Source organism: Erinaceus europaeus, chromosome 3, assembly GCF_950295315.1.
Source record: "Erinaceus europaeus chromosome 3, mEriEur2.1, whole genome shotgun sequence".
Lineage (NCBI taxonomy): Eukaryota > Metazoa > Chordata > Mammalia > Eulipotyphla > Erinaceidae > Erinaceus > Erinaceus europaeus.
The window spans coordinates 94,015,362-94,031,857 of NC_080164.1; the positions used below are offsets into that span (position 1 = coordinate 94,015,362).

The 16,496-nt window shown below is 40.4% G+C and overlaps 1 non-coding gene across 1 annotated transcript; it reads right to left on the minus strand.

Moving 5' to 3' along the window:
• Positions 1-1,261: 1,261 nt before the first annotated feature.
• LOC132537808 (U6 spliceosomal RNA) lies at positions 1,262-1,368 on the minus strand. The gene has a single exon (XR_009549235.1). It is a non-coding gene; the product is annotated as a U6 spliceosomal RNA (small nuclear RNA).
• Between the last annotated feature and the right edge of the window lie 15,128 nt (positions 1,369-16,496).

The following is a 16,496-nucleotide window of genomic DNA, read 5'->3' on the forward strand; positions in this document are numbered from 1 at the left end:
ATATGAACAGATGATTATTCATGTGAAGGCTTGACAGCTGTAATCACTTACTTGTGAAAAAAAAAAAAAACTTGTAACAGGTTAGAAGTTTACTATAATTGATAACTCGATTATTATAATTAGTTTAAGTATCTTTACAATTTTTTAAAGGTCATCTAATGTGACCTTTGTAGCAGTCTTTACAGCAGGACATTTAGACCAATTTTAGTTAAAATATATATTGATTTTTTGACCATTTTTACTTTGGACTATAAACAGACTCAGGTTACTTAGAAAGTTAACACATGTTAGTGACAATGGTTTTAACATTTATAGTGTCAGATTGATGCCAGATCTGTTGTGGGTTAATTTCCACAAGATAGCTTACAGGGCACTTTTGGGGGTCCTTCAAAAGCGCCCTGTATAGAGAATTTGTATTTTAGTTTTGGGGATGTATTGTCACATAAAATATTTAGACTTTTACCTTAAATAGTTAGTTACTTTTAGCAAATTAATTTTACCTTACCTGATAATAATGTAGCTTCAAGGTTACACTTTTAACCATTAAATTAATGTTTACCAAACTTGAAACATACCCATAAACATTTAGTTATAACACACAGGAGGAGAAAAACTTTCATTATGAAAACATATCATTTTAAAAACAAATTTAGATCTGTCTTTACTCACACAATTTAAGACTAAGCACTTTACATATATACCAAGACCTATATTAAAAAAAAAAGAGAGAAGAAAAAAAAATTTTAGGATTGTTTCTGGACGTCTCCAGAAACCTTGGCTATATCCAGCATTTTTATATAAAGTCAATTAAGTTTCAGAGTACTCTGAGCAAATGGGTCATACAAAACTTTTTGGTCATTCAACACACTCACTCACAAAACACAACTGGCCAGTCATAACAAGATATTCAGAGAAGGGCTCTGTGAGCCAGATTTTTCAGATTCCGCCTTGTTGTATTATGGGTCCTGGGGTGCATCCTGCATCCAGTCCTCTTGCAGTATTTCTTGTTCTTCAGGGATAGCAGCGCCATCATGCAGGTATTGTCGGACATGGTGGGCAGGAACCCAGAAAGGTTTGGAGTAATTCTGTGGAAAAACACATGCGAAACCACTCCCCATGGTAAATAGGGGGTCAGGCCCTTTCCAAATTTTATCGAGTGGGTATTTCCATTTGACCTTAATAGCTAAGAGGGTGGATGGTGTTTGCCAATGAAGAATAATAGGAGGAAGGTCCGAGTTATTGTAAATATATATATATATTTTTAAATATGGAACGCTTCACGAATTTGCGTGTCATCCTTGCGCAGGGGCCATGCTAATCTTCTCTGTATCGTTCCAATTTTAGTATATGTGCTGCCGAAGTGAGCACTTATTGTAAATATTAAAGAGATTTAATGTAGTTAAGGCTTTTGCTAGCTGGATATTGGGGGGGTACATTCCCCCTTTATCTTTATTTAATTGAGCCTTAAGGGTTTGATGGGCCCTCTCAATATTGCCTTGTCCCTGTGTCCCTGTGGATTATAGGGAATGCCTGTGGTATGAGTAATGTTCCAGAGTGAACAAACATCTTTAAATTGTTTGCTGGTAAAATGTAGGCCAATTGTCAGTTTTCAGTTGAAGATGTAAACCCGTTACAGCAAAACAGGAGAGCATATAGCTTATAAGCTTTTTTGAGCTTTCTCCCATCTGAGCTGTCGCCCACATAAATTTAGAAAAGGTATCAATTGAGACAAACACATATTTTTGTTTGCCAAAATTGGGTATGTGGGTGACATCGATTTGCCAAAGAGCACAGGGAGATGTGCAGATTCTGTCTGGAGCTCTTCTCGGGGCACAGGGGCTGTGGCTGCACTGGGCTGCGGGCAGCGACATGGACGGGGGCGGTGGGGTCCGCATGTCTGTCTGTCCGTTGGTCTATCCTCCATGTCCAGCTGTATGGGGAGGTGGAGTCCCTGTCTGGGTATCGTCTGGGCAGGGCAGCTTCTCTGGACCTCAGGCCAGGCTGCCCTGTGGAGACATGGAGCTGAGGAGTGGCGCTGCCTCCGCTGCCTTGCTGCCTTAGCCACGTCTACAGGAGGCGAGGCAGGTTACGACCTGAAAAGGCCGTGTCCGCGGAGGCCGCTGCACTCCAGCCCCACACTGGGTCTCCCCCACCCCATGCTGGGTGCCAGGTGTCACTTTGAGGCAGCGGGACACAGAGGAGAGAGGAAAAGAAAATCCGGAGCAGAGAGGGAACACAATTTTTTATTCGTGCGGGCACCTCAGGGTTGGGTCAGAGCACAACGGTTCGGACCATGTGGAGGTAGCAAAAGTGGCCACCTCCCGGACCACCTTTTCCTGCATCTAACCACTGAGGTAAAAACTGGGCAAGAGAGAGGGGGGGCAGAAGTAGGAGGGCTTTTCATAGGGCAACATACAGGAGTGACGTGTTGGGACAGGATTGGTTGGGAAAGGCATTCAGAGAATGTCCCAACTCTTGTGGGACTGGCACTAGCATGAGGGGCCAACTTGGCAGATGCTACTGCACCTGCATAATTCCTTAGCAACTCACCAAATGCAAATATGAGTTTTCATTGCTACCGCCCTCAGTGGCTGGAGTAGCATGGGGGGAGGCCCTGTGCTGACATCAATGAGACAGAGAACTGACCAGGAAACTCAGGAGAAGAGCTATCCCCCAGGGCCTAGTGGTGGGGCAGTAAAGTGGGAGCCTTCCAACATTGTTCTCCTGATGAGAACATGGTGAATAATTGCCTCAGAACCCACAGATTATAAAGGAGACTAGTTTAGAAACAGGGCCCAGCAGTGCTGCCCGGCTTGGCAGGAAAGCTGAATTGAGCCCAAGCTTTGGATCCTTGGAGTGTGGGAGTCTCTTTGCATAACCACTGTATTATCTCAGCCCCACCCTGATTTATCTCTTGGTCATAAGTGAGTGATCAAGATAAGAAGCCTACTTCTTATCTTGATCACAATGGTGGAGGGGAACCTAGGCGAGAAATCAGAGTTTTGCAGAAAACTGAGAAATTTTACCTATGTATCAACAACTGTATTTACTGTGGACTGTAAATTATTTATTCCCCTAGTAATTTTTTTTTTTACCTCCAGGGTGATTATTGGGGCTGGGTGCCTACACTATGAATCCACTGCTCCTGAAGGCTATTTTTTTCCCTTTTGTTGCCATAGTATTTTTTAATCGTTGTTGTGGTTATTGTTGTTGTTACGTAGGACAGAGAGAAAAAAAAAAAAGAAGCCTACTTCTAGTTAAAAAGCCAGCAGGCTTTCATAGCCTACAGGGAAGAAAATGAAATGAGGTCAACATCCAAATGATGGTTAAGGAAATAGTCACAGGAATTAGTAACATAAAAGATAGCACTGTAGCCCAGAGGGTCCCAAACAGAATTAACCCTGACTTAAAGACACCAAGAAAAATCATATTTAGAATGAAAAGAAATAAGGATAAAGAAAAGATCCTGAATGCAAGAAAAAAACAAAAACTCACCTATAGAAGTTTAATCAGATCCTGTTTTAGTTTCCCTTTCTGTTCTTCCTTTCAACTTATGTTAATGAGCTGGATCATCCCATACTATCTTTGTCTTTCTGACTTACTTCACTTAACATAATTCCTCCTACCTCTGTCCAAGAGGGGTCAGAAAAGGTGAGTTCATTGTTCTTAAAAGATGCATAGTATTCCATTGTGTATATATACCACAGCTTTCTCAGCCACTTATCTGTTGTTGGGCACCTGGGTTCCTTCAAGGTTTTTTTATTTAAGAAAGGATAAATTAACAAAACCATAGGGTAGAAGGGGTACAACTCCACACAATTCCCACCACCCTATCTCCATATCCCACCGCCTCTCCTGATAGCTTTCCCACTCTGTATCCCTCTGGGAGCATGGACCCAGGGTCATCGTGGGTTGTAGAAGTTGGAAGGTTTGGCTTCTGAAATTGCTTCCCCGCTGAACATGGGCATTGACTGGTCAGTCCATACTCCCAGTCTGCCTCTCGCTTTCCCTAGTAGGGTGGGTCTCTGGGGAAGCAGAGCAACAGGACACATTGGTGGGGTCTTCAGTCCAGGGAAGCCTGGCCGGCATCCTGATGACATCTGGAACCTGCTGACTGAAAACAGAGTTAACATACAAAGCCAAACAAATTGTTAAGCAATCATGGACCCAAAGCTTGGAATAGTGGAGAGGAAGTGTTAGGGGGATACTCACTGCATACTCTAGTGTACTTCTGCTTTCGGGTATATATTTTGCAGTAGTTTATGGATAGGTGTGAACATATGCTCTCTCACACAGAACCTGGTCTATATCTAGGTTTTGGGACTTTGTTAGAAAGTGAACCACCTGGGATGGAATTAGAGAATACTATGAAAGGAAAGGTCTCACATGAGTAATGAAGCTGAAGGGTTGTCATTCCACACGTGAAGTCCCTGGACATAGTCTGAAGTGAAGCATGTTGAGGTGGCAATCCTTGTGTTGATCAGATTGTGATTGGCAGATGAAATATTATTTGATATGGATTGGGAGAGTCATACCGGAAAGAGGGCCCTATCCAAGGGTTCCAGGACTGGGGGAAATATAGGCTTTATAGTGGAGATGTGAGGTTCCTGCTGTCTTAGGGTTCAAAAAGACAATCGATAGTTAATGTTATCATCACATTATTTGGTAATTGGGTTAACTTTGAAAAGTCCTTTTGTTAGGATTTGCTCTACAGTACCCAGTATCTTGTATATAGCTGTGCTATTGGTTGCTTCTGATCTACTTGGTCTAGGCTTTTGAGTCTGCATATCAATTACACAGCCTATATATTAAAAAGATTCAGTCTGTGTTTTAAAAAACTTCGAGACATACAATTAATTTCCCCCCTCTCATATTAATTAACTAGTGATTTATATGACTACATTTTACTAAGATTGTACATAAACACCATTCCCACCACCAAAAGACTGTGACCCATCCCTCCCACCCACTCCCACCCCCCACTGGTCCAGGAGACCTCTTGTCTACTTCTCACCACAGGGTTTTTACTTTGGTGCCCTACTTACAATTTGGTGAGGTCCTACTTTTAGTTTCCCTTTCAGATCTTCTTACTCAACTTCTGTTGATAAGTGGGATCATCCCATACTCATTTTTATCTTTCTGACTTAGCTCACTTAACATAATTCCTTCTAGCTCTGTCCAAGATGGGTCAGCGAAGGTGGGTTAATTGTTCTTGATAGCCGCATAGTATTCCATTGTGTATATATACCACAGCTTTCTCAGCCACTCATCTGTTGTTGGGCACCTGGGTTGCTTCCAGGTTTTAGCTATTATGAATTGTGCTGCTATGAACATAGGAGTACACACCTCTTTTTGTTTGGGTGTTATGGAGTCCTTGGGGTATAACACCAGGAGAGGAATTATTGGGTCATATGGAAGGTCCATGTCTAGCCTTCTGAGAGTTTTCCAGACTGCTCTCCACAGAGGCTGTACCAATTTACATTCCCACCAGCAATGTAAAAGGGTTCCTCTGTCCCCACAACCTCTCCAGCATTTGTTGCTGCTGTCCTTTTTGATGTATGCCATCCTTATAGGAGTGAGGTGGTATCTTAGTGTTGTCTTAATTTGCATTTCTCTGACAATCAGTTACCTAGAGCAATTTTTCATATGTTTGTTAGCCTTTTGGATCTCCTCTGAGGTGAATGTTTTGTTCATATCCTCTGCCCATTTTTGGATGGGGTCATTTGCTTTTTTGGTGCTAAGTTTGCTTAGCTCTTTATATATTTTGGTGATTAGTTTCTTGTCTGATGTATGGCATATAAAGATCTTCTCCCATTCTGTGAGGGGTCTCTTTGTTTGTTTAATAGTTTCTTTGGATGTGCAGAAGCTTTTCAATTTGATGTAGTCCCATTGGTTTGTTTCTGCTTTAGTCTTCCTTGCAATTGGGTTTGATTCATCAAAGATGTCCTTGAGGTGTAGGTGGGAAAGTGTTTTACCAATGTTTTCCTCTAAGTATTTGATTGTTTCTGGTCTGACATCTAGGTCTTTGATTCCATTTGGAGTTGATTTTTGTTTCTGGTGAGATAAAGTGGTTCAATTTCATTCTTCTGCATGTTACATCCCAGTTTTCCCAGCACCATTTATTGAAGAGAGCCTTCTTCTTCCATTTAATGCTTTGGATCCCCTTATCAAAGATTAGATGTCCATAGGTGTGGGGATTTATTTCTGGGCTTTCAATTCTGTTCCACTGATCTGTGTGCCTATTTTTGTTCCAGAACCATGCTGTTTTGATGATGATGGCTTTACACTATAGTTTAAGGTCTGGGAGTGTAATGCCTCCATTTCTGTTTCTTTTCCTCAAGATAGTTTTGGCAATTCTAGGTGTTTTCAGGTTCCAGATAAATGATTGTAGTGTTTGTTCTATTCTCTTAAAGAAGCTTGGTGGAACTTTGATGGGTATTGCATTAAATTTGTATATGGCTCTGGGGAGAATATTCATTTCAATGATATTTATTCTTCCAATCCATGAGCATGGGATATCTTTCCATTTCTTGGTATCAGTTTCTATTTCCTTAAGTAGCGACTCATAGTTTTCAGTATACAAGTCTTTCACTTTTTTGGTCAACTTTATTCCTAGGTATTTTATTGATTTTGCTGAAACAGTAAATGGGAGTGATTTCTGGATGTCTTCTTCTTCAGATTTAGTGTTTGCATAAAGAAATGCCACTGATTTTTGTACATTGATTTTGTAGCCTGACACCTTGCTATATTGCCTAATAAGTTCCAGTAGTTTTCTGCTGGATTCTTTAGGTTTTTCCATGTATACTATCATATAATCTGCAAATAGTGAGAGCTTGACTTCTTCCTTTCCAGTCAGTATTCCTTTGATTTCTTTCTCTTGCCTGATTGCTATGGCAAGAACTTCCAATACTATGTTGAAGAGTAATGGTGATAGCTGACAGCCCTGTCTAGTCCCTGAACTGAGGGGAAACGCTTTCAGCTTCTGTCCATCGAGTATGATGTTGACTGTAGGTTTGCTATATATGGATTCCACTATTTTGAGGAATTTCCTGTCTTTCCATTTTCTGTAGAGTTTTGAGAATGATTGGGTGTTGGATTTTGCCAAAGGCTTTCTTTGCATCTATTGAAATAATCATGTGGTTTTTGGCTTTGCTTTTATTGATGTGGTGAATGATGTTGAAGACCTGAAGACACCAAGATACATCATAGTCACAATGAGTAGGAGTAAGGATAAAGAAAGGATCCTAAAGGCTGCAAGAGAGAAACAAAAAGTCACATACAGTGGAAAATACATAAGTTTATCTGCAGACTTCTCCACTCAAACTCTAAAAGACAGAAGAAAATGGCAAGATATCTATTGAGCCCTGAATGAAAAGGGGTTTCAACCAAGGATAATATATCCTGGTAGACTTTAATTCCAGGTTTTAGCTATTATGAATTGTGCTGCTATGAACATAGTTGTATACATATCTTTTTGATTGGGCATTATGGAATCCTTGGGGTATATCCCCAGGAAAGGACTTACTGAGTCATATGGAAGGACTATGTCTAGCCTTGTGAGAGTTCTCCAGACAGCTCTCCACAGAGGCTGGACCAATTCACATTTCCACCAGCAGTGCAGAAGTGTTCCTCTGTCTCCACAACCTCTCCAACATTTGTTGCTGCTGTCCTTTTTGATGAATGCCATTCTCACAGGAGAGAGGTGGTTCCTAAATGTTGTCTTTATTTTCATCTCTCTGACAATCAGCGATCTGGAGCAGTATTTCATAAATTTGTTAGCCTTTTGGATCTCCTCTGAAGTGAATGTGCTGTTCATATCCTCTGCCCATTTATGGATGGGGTCATTTGCTTTTTTGTTGCTAGGTTTGCTGCGCTCTTTGTATATTTTGTTGATTAGTCTCTTGTCTGATGTATGGCATGTGGAGATCTTCTCCCATTCTGTGAGGTATCTCTTTGTGTGATAGTTTCTTTGGCTTTGCAGAAGCTTTTCAATTTGATGCCCTTAAGGGAAAAACTGATCATATGTTTTGAACTCTTTAAAACACAGACTTAATCTTTTTAATACATATTCTGAGTCTTTTATATGTTGACTCTTTCAACAGCCTAGACCAAGGATAACAGAAGCAACCAATGACACCATTATATACAAGATGCTAGATATTATACAGCATACCCTAACAAAAGGACTTTTCAAAGTTAACCCAATTACCAAATAATGTGATGATAACAATAACTATCCATTGTCTTCTTGAGCCCTAAGACAGTAGGAACCTCACATTTCCACTTTAGAGCCTATATTTTCCCCAGTCCTGGAACCTTAGGGTAGGGCCCACTTTCCTGCATGCTTCTTTCAATTTGTATCAAATAATATTGCATCCACCGATCACAACCTAATAAACGCAATGTGTGCCACCCCAGCATTCTTCACCCCAGACTGTGTCTAGAGACTTCAGGTGTGGAATAACAACCCTTCAGCTTCATCACTCGGGTGAGACCTTTCCTTTCATAGAATTCTCTAATTCCATTCAAGGTTTTCCACTCCCCAATAAAGTCCCCAAACCTAGATATAGACCAGGTCCCCTGAGATAGAGAATATGTTCACACATATCCATAAACCAGGGAAAAATATATACCTGAAAGCAGAAGTACACAAAAGTCTGCACAGACTACCTCCCCCAACACTTCATCTGCACTATTCCAGCCTTTAGGTTCATAATGGTTCAACAATTTGTTTGGCTTTGTATGTTAACTCTCTTTTCAGTCACCAGGTTCTGGATGCCAGCATGATGCCTACCAGACTTCCCTGGACTGAGGACCCCACCAATGTGTCCTAGAGCTCTGCTTCCCCAGTACCCCACCCTACTAGGGAAAGAGAGAGGCAGACTTGGAGTATGGATTGACCACTCAATGTTCAGCGGGGAAGCAATTACAGAAGCCAGACTAGCTTCATGGATGGAGACAGGTGACCAGGGACTCATAGCTGGGTGGTATGCATTTCAGTCTTTATTCATGTGGAACACAGCACAATCTAAGCCAAGCTAAGCTAAATTAAACTAAACTAATATACTTGCCAAGTAGGGTGGAAACAGGGTGTGACGTAGAGAGGGTGGAGCAAAAAGACAGTGGTGGAAATCAGGGTAACTACAAGAGGAGGCAGAGCAAAAACACATCATGAACCAGTGGGGATTAAACCAATGCCCTGCAGGCAGGGTGGTGCTTAGTTAACAGTGGTTACGTAAATAGAACACAGTGTTAAGCAAGGGGGATTAAACCAATGAAACATAAGGGTTCTTAGAAGCATACCAACACCAGACTTTCCACCTTCTGCAACACACAATGGCCCTTGGTCCATACTACCATAAGGATATAGAATGGGAAAGCTATTAGTGGAGGGGATGGGATATGGAGACTGGGTGTTGGGAATTGTGTGGAGTTGTACCCCTCCTATCTTATGGTTTTGTTAATGTCTCCTTTCTTAAATAAATAAATAAATAATAAATAAACCTAACCAACATGGAGAAAGACTTGTATACTAACAAATGTGAGTCACTATTCAAGGAAATAGAAAAGGACACAGAGTTCCTATGGGGGCCCACAAAGGAGTCTGTTTTGTTGTTCCTAATGGAGATGACCAGTAACAATGGAGAGAGGGATTTATTGGAGGTCTAGACCAATCATATGTGATTTCTTTAGGAACTTTATACTGACTCACTGTAGACTATTGTGTATTTTTGCTTTCAGGTATATATATATATATATATATATATATATATATATATATATGCATATAATTTAAAAAAGGAGACATTAACAAAATCATAGTATGGGGGGTACAATTCCACACAATTCCCACCACCCAATCTCCATATCCCATCCCCTCCCCAATAGCTTTCTCATTCTCTATCCTTCTGGGAGCATGGGCCCAGGGTCGTTCATTGTGGGTTGCAGAAGGTGGGAGGTCTGGCTTCTGTAATTGCTTCCCTGCTGAACATGGGCATTGACTGGTCAATCCATATTCCCAGTCTGCCTCTCTTTTCCTAGTAGAGTGAGCCTCTGGGGAAGCAGAGCTCCAGGACACATTGGTGGGGTCTTCAGTGCAGGGAAGCCTGGCCGGTATCCTGATGGCATCTGGAACCTGGTGGCTGAAAAGAGAGTTAACATACAAAGCCAAACAAATTTTTGAAGAATCGTGGACCCAAAGGTTGGAATAGTGGAGATGAAGTATTGGGGGGTACTCACTGCAAACTCTAGTATACTACTGTTTTCAGGTATATATTTGCCCTCGTTTATGGATACGTCTGAACATATGCTCTGTCTCACAGACCATGGTCTATATCTAGGTTTTGGGACTGTTAGGAAGTGAACCACCTGGGATGGAATTAGAGAATACTATGAAAGAAAAGGTCTCACCCGAGTGAGTGATGAAGCTGAAGGGTTGTCGTTCCACACCTGAAGTCTCTGGACATAGTCTGAAGTGAAGCATGCTGGGATGGCACTCGTTGCATTGATTAGGTTGCAGTCAGCGGATGCAATATTATTTGATAAGAATTGGGAGAAGCATAAGGGACTGAACCACTTTATCTCACCAGAAACAAAAATCAACTCCAAATGGATTAAAGACCTGGATGTTAGACCAGAAACAATCAAATATTTAGGGGAAAACATTGGTGGAACACTTTACCACCTAAACCTCAAGGACATCTTTCATGAAACAAACCCAATTGCAAGGAAAACTATAGCAGAAACAAACAAATCAAATTGAAAAGCTTCTGCACAGCCAAAGAAACTATCACACAAACAAAGAGACCCCTCACAGAATGGGAGAAGATCTTTACATGCCATACATCAGACAAGAGACTAATCAACAAAATTTACAAAGAGCTCAGCAAACTTAGTACCAAAAAAGCAAATGACCCCATCCATGGGCAGAGGATATGAACAAAACATTCACTCCAGAGGAGATCTAAAAGGCTAAAAAACATATGAAAAATTGTTCCAGGTCAATTGTTAGAGAAATGCAAATAAAGACAACATTGAGATACCATCTCACTTCTGTTAGAATAGCATACATCAAAAAGGACAGCAGCAACAAATGTTGGAGAGGCTGTGGGGACAGAGGAACCCTTCTGCACTTCTGGTGGGAATGTAAATTGGCCCAGCCTCTGTGGAGAGCTGTCTGGAGAACTCTCACAAGGCTAGACATGGACGTTCTATATGACCCACTAATTTCTCTCCTGGGGATATACCCCAAGGTGTTTTTTTTTCTGGGCTGGCTTCACGGGCTGGTAACAGATGACCATGGACACATGGCTGAGCTGAGAACGCATTTTAATCTTTATTCACGAGCGGGCAAGCAGTCCAACCACCTAATCACCACACAATGTGCTCCTCCATCTCTCTCCTATGGCCACAGCGTCCAGAACCCAGGAAGTACATAGGGATAGGGGGCAGGGAGAAGGGAGAAGCATGAAAAGGCAAAGACTAAACCACAATCTCCCAGAGGCAGGGGGAGTGAGACCAAATCATTGTAACAGAATGACCATGTAAATAGACCACAACGTCAAGCAATGTAACAGAAGGGATCTCAGAAGCAGAACTAGAAGCATACCAACACCAAGAACTCCATAACACCCAACCAAAAAGAGGTGTGTACTCCTGTGTTCATAGCAGCACAATTCATTATAGCTAAAACCTGGAAGGAACCCAGGTGCCCAATAACAGATGAGTGGCTGAGAAAGCTGTGAGATATATATATATATATATATATATACAATGGAATACTATGCAGCTACTAAGAACAATGAACTCAACTTCTTTGACCCATCTTGGTCCGAGCTAGAAGGAATTATGTTAAGTGAGATAAGTCAGAAAGATGAGTATGGGATGATCCCACTCATCAACAGAAGTTGAGAAAGAAGATCTGAAAGGGAAACTAAAAGCAGGATATGACTAAACTGAGAGTAGGACAACAAAGTACAAACCCTGTGGTGAGGGGGAGGGTGGACATTGTCTTCCTGGGGCTGTGGGGGGGTGTGGGTTTGGTGGGGGTGGGAGTGGGTGGGTGGGATGGGACACAATCTTTTGGTGATGGGAATGGTGTTTATGTACATACCTATTAAATTGTAATCATATAAATGATTTAATTAATATGAGAGGGGGAAATTGATTTTATGTCTAACAAAGGACTTTTTAAAGTTAACCCAATTACCAAATAATGTGATGATAACAGTAACTATCCATTGTCTTCTTGAACCCTAAGACAGCAGTAACCTCACATTTCCACCATAGAGCCTAAACTTACCCCAGTCCTGGGACCCCTAGGGTAGGGCCCACTTTCCCAGGTATATATTTTGACCTAATTTATGGATCCATGTGAACATATGCCCTATCTTATGGGACCTGGTTTATATCTATATTTTGGGACTTTGCTAGGAAGTGAACCACCTGGATTGGAATTAGAGAATCCTCTGAAAGAAAAGGTCTCACCTGAGTAATAAAGCTGAAGGGCTGACATTCCACATCTGACGTCACTGGCCCTCAACTTGGATCAACAGCTGTAGAGAAAGTTCCATCCTCCAAAGGGAGGATGGATAACACACTCTATGCTCCACCTGAGGAATTGGGTCCTGATATTGAAGCAGCTTGGAACGTTCCTACTCATGACCTAAGAATGTGAGATCGGATCTACAGGGATGCAGAGGTCATATAGGCTCCTAAGCTGAATATGGGCCCTGCATCAGATCAAATCAACAGGTTTCACAGTAAACAATATGTATACACCTTTCCCATATTTGGGAGCTACTGTCTTCCCTGATGCAGCTTTCTGGTCCTTTTTCCAGCCAGGACATCATCTCCCCATACAGTAACTTGGATTCACCTGCATATCAGATTTCAGGCTCAGGGGTATATAAAAAAGAGAGAGAGAAAACAAAACAAAACAAAAAATAGTATAGCCACAGACCCTTTGGAATATAACTAAAATATGCCTACTAGCTCTCTACAAAATGGAGACTCCCCCACCTCTTCATCTGCAGTTTCCAGCCTTTAGGTTCATGATTATTCAACAACTTGTTTGGCTTTATATATTAACTCTCTTTTCAGCCACCAGGTTTCAGATGCTAGAATGATGCCAAACAGGCTTCCCTGGACAGACAACCCCACCACTGTGTCCTTGAGCTCTGATTCCCCAGAACCCCACCCCACTAGTGAAAGAGAGAGGCAGGCAGGTGTATGGATCAACCCGTCAATGCCCATGTTCAGCAGGGAAATAATTACAGAAGCCATACCTTCCACCATTGCATCCCACAATGACCTTAAGTCCATACTCCCAGAGGGTTAAAGAATAGAAAATCTATCAGGGGATAGGATGGGATGTGGAGTTTTGGTGGTGGGAATTGTTTGGAGTTGTACCCCTCTTAGCTTATGGTTTTGTCACTGTTTCCTTTTTATAAATAAAATAAAAAAAGAAAAGCAAAAGACACAAAGAAGTGGAATGATAGTCCTTGTTCATGAGTTGGAAGTATTAACATCATTAAAATGAATATACTACCCAGAGCCATATACAAATTTAATGCTATCCCCATCAAGATCCCAAACACATTTTTAAGAGAATAGAAAATATGCCACAAAATTTTATCTGGAACCAGAAAAGACCTCGAGTTCCCAAAACTGTCTTGAGAAGAAAAAACAGAACTGGAGGCATCACACTCCCAGATCTCAAATTGTATTATAGGGCCGTCGTCATCAAAACTGCTTGGTATCAGAACATGAATAGACACACCGACCAGTGGAATAGAATTGAGGGCCCAGAAGTAAGTCCCCACACCTATGGACATCTAATCTTTGACAAAAGTGCCCAGACTATTAAATGGGCAAAGCAGTCTCTTCAAGAAATGGTACTGGAAAAAAATGGGTTGAAACATGTAGAAGAATGAAACTGAGCCACTATATTTCACCAAACACAAAAGTAAATTCCAAGTGGATCAAGGACTTGAATGTTAGACCAGAAACTATAGAATACTTAGAGGAAAATATTGGCAGAACTCTTTTCCACATAAATTTTAAAGACATCTTCAGTGAGACAAATCCAGTTACAAAGAAGACTAAGGCAAGTATAAACCTATGGGCCTACATCAAATTAAAAACTGCTGCACAGCAAAAGAAACCATGACCCAAACCAAGAGACCCCTCACAGAATGGGAGATCTTTACATGCCATACATCAGACAAGTGGTTAATAGCCAAAATATATGAAGAGCTTTCCAAACTCAAAACAAGAAAACAAATGAACCCATCCAAAAACTGGGAGAAGACATGGACTTAATGCTCACCACATAAGAAATTCGAAACACCGAGAAACACATGAAAAAATGCTCCAAGTCTTTGATTGTCAGAGAGATGCAGATAAAGACAACAATGACACACCACTTCATCCCTGTGAGAATGGCATACATCAGAAAAAGTAGCAGCAACAAATGCTGGAAAGGTTGTGGGATCAAAGGAACCCTCCTACACTGCTGGTGGGAATGTAAATTGGTCCAACCCCCTGTGGAGAACAGTCTGGAGAAATCTCAGAAGACTAGAAATGGACCTACCCTATGATCCTGATAAATCCTCTCCTGGATAATATCTCCTAAGGAACACAGTACACCCATCAAAAAAATTGTGTATAACTATGTTCATAGCAGCACAATTAGTAATAGACAAAACCTGGCAGCAACCCTGGTTTCCAACAACAGATAAATGGCTGAATAAATTGTGTGATATATATATATATACAATGGAATACTACTTAACTGTTAAAAATAGTGATTTCACCATTTTCAACCCATCTTGGTTGGAGCTTGAAGGATTTATGCTAAGCGAGATCAGCCAGAAATTTAAGGATGAATAGGAGATGATCTCACTCATAAACAGAAATTGACAAATAAGTATACAAGGAAAAACCCAAATCAGAACTTTGACTGGAGTTGGTGTATTGGACCCAAGTAAAAGACTCTGGGGTTGGTGGGGTGAATGTACAGGTCTTGGAAAAGGATGACAGAGGACCTAGTGGGGGTTGTATTATTATATGGAAAACTGAGAAATCTTATGCATGTATAAACTATTGTATTCACTGTCAAATGTAAAACATTAATCCCCCAATAAAGGAAAAAGAAAAGAAAATGCTATTTTATACGTATATGTATAAGGTAACTGTGTTAATACTCTATATAATATGCATATACTATATAAGTATACAATCAACATACAGATCAATAAAACATAGATTAAAATAGATATATTGTTGGTAAAAAAATACTGTATCTACAAAGTACTGTATACTGTACTATCTACAAAATACTGTATCTACATAGTACTCCTAATCTGGAGTGGGTGGTAAAAACATTTCAAAGTATCATGTTAAAAAAAAGTAGACATCTTGAATAATAATAAGGCTAGCCTCATTATTATTATTTTCCCAGAGAACTTTTCAGCTGGTGTTGGGGATTGAACATGGGACCTTGGGACCTCAAGCAATAGAGTCTGTTTACACAGCCATTTTGTTATCTCTCCCAACCCCATTATTCTTATACTTTATATATCCCTGTCTCCTAAATTTGCTTGTTGTTAATCTTATTTTAATGCAATTTCTTTTTTTTCAGTTTTCACTTTTCAAATACTTTTGAGAGTAACTGCTTATTGCATATATACTTTTATTCTGTGTATAGTTTGATGGGGGAAAGGGAGAAGACATAAAAAAACTGAAATCTTGTAGAATATTTCTTTTGAGGAAATTAAATAATAAATTTAATCCTTAATGATTTGAAAAACTTTAGTCAAATTCACCCCCACTTTCATTTTTTTTTTCAGAACAACACATAAAAGCACTACTAATTAGTCAAGATAGTAATGATGTAAACGCAGACGGTAGACAAGATTTGAAAGGTGTTAAAGAAATAATGAATTCATGACCAAGCCACTTACCATATGGTCAAGCAATGCATAAAATTTTAGAGACATATTTTAAAATGAAGGAGGAAGGGAGGAGGAGGATAGCAAGAGGAGGAAGAGGAGGAAGAATGGAAAGAAAGATCTGGGGAATGATAAAAAGAGGGAAGAAAAAAATCCAGAAAATTATAAAGTGTGTCTACCAACCTGTGGTGCTACAAATTTCAACCAATTTCAAGCATACATTTTTCTTTTTTTTTAAGTTTAATATATTTTTTAAATTTTTTATTATCTTTATTTATTTATTGGATAAAGACAGCCATAAATTGAGATCAGGAAAGGTATAGAGAGGGAGAAAGGCAGAGAGACACCTAAAGACGTGCTTCAACACTCGCAAAGCCTTCCTCCTGTAGGTGGGGACCAAGGGCTTGAACCCGGGTCTTTAGCAACTGGAACATATGCGCTCAACTAGGTGCACCACCAGCTGCCCCCAATTTTTTTAAAAAATGTTTTATTTATTAATGAGAAAGATAAGAGGAGAGAGAGAGAGAGAGAGAGAGAGATTGG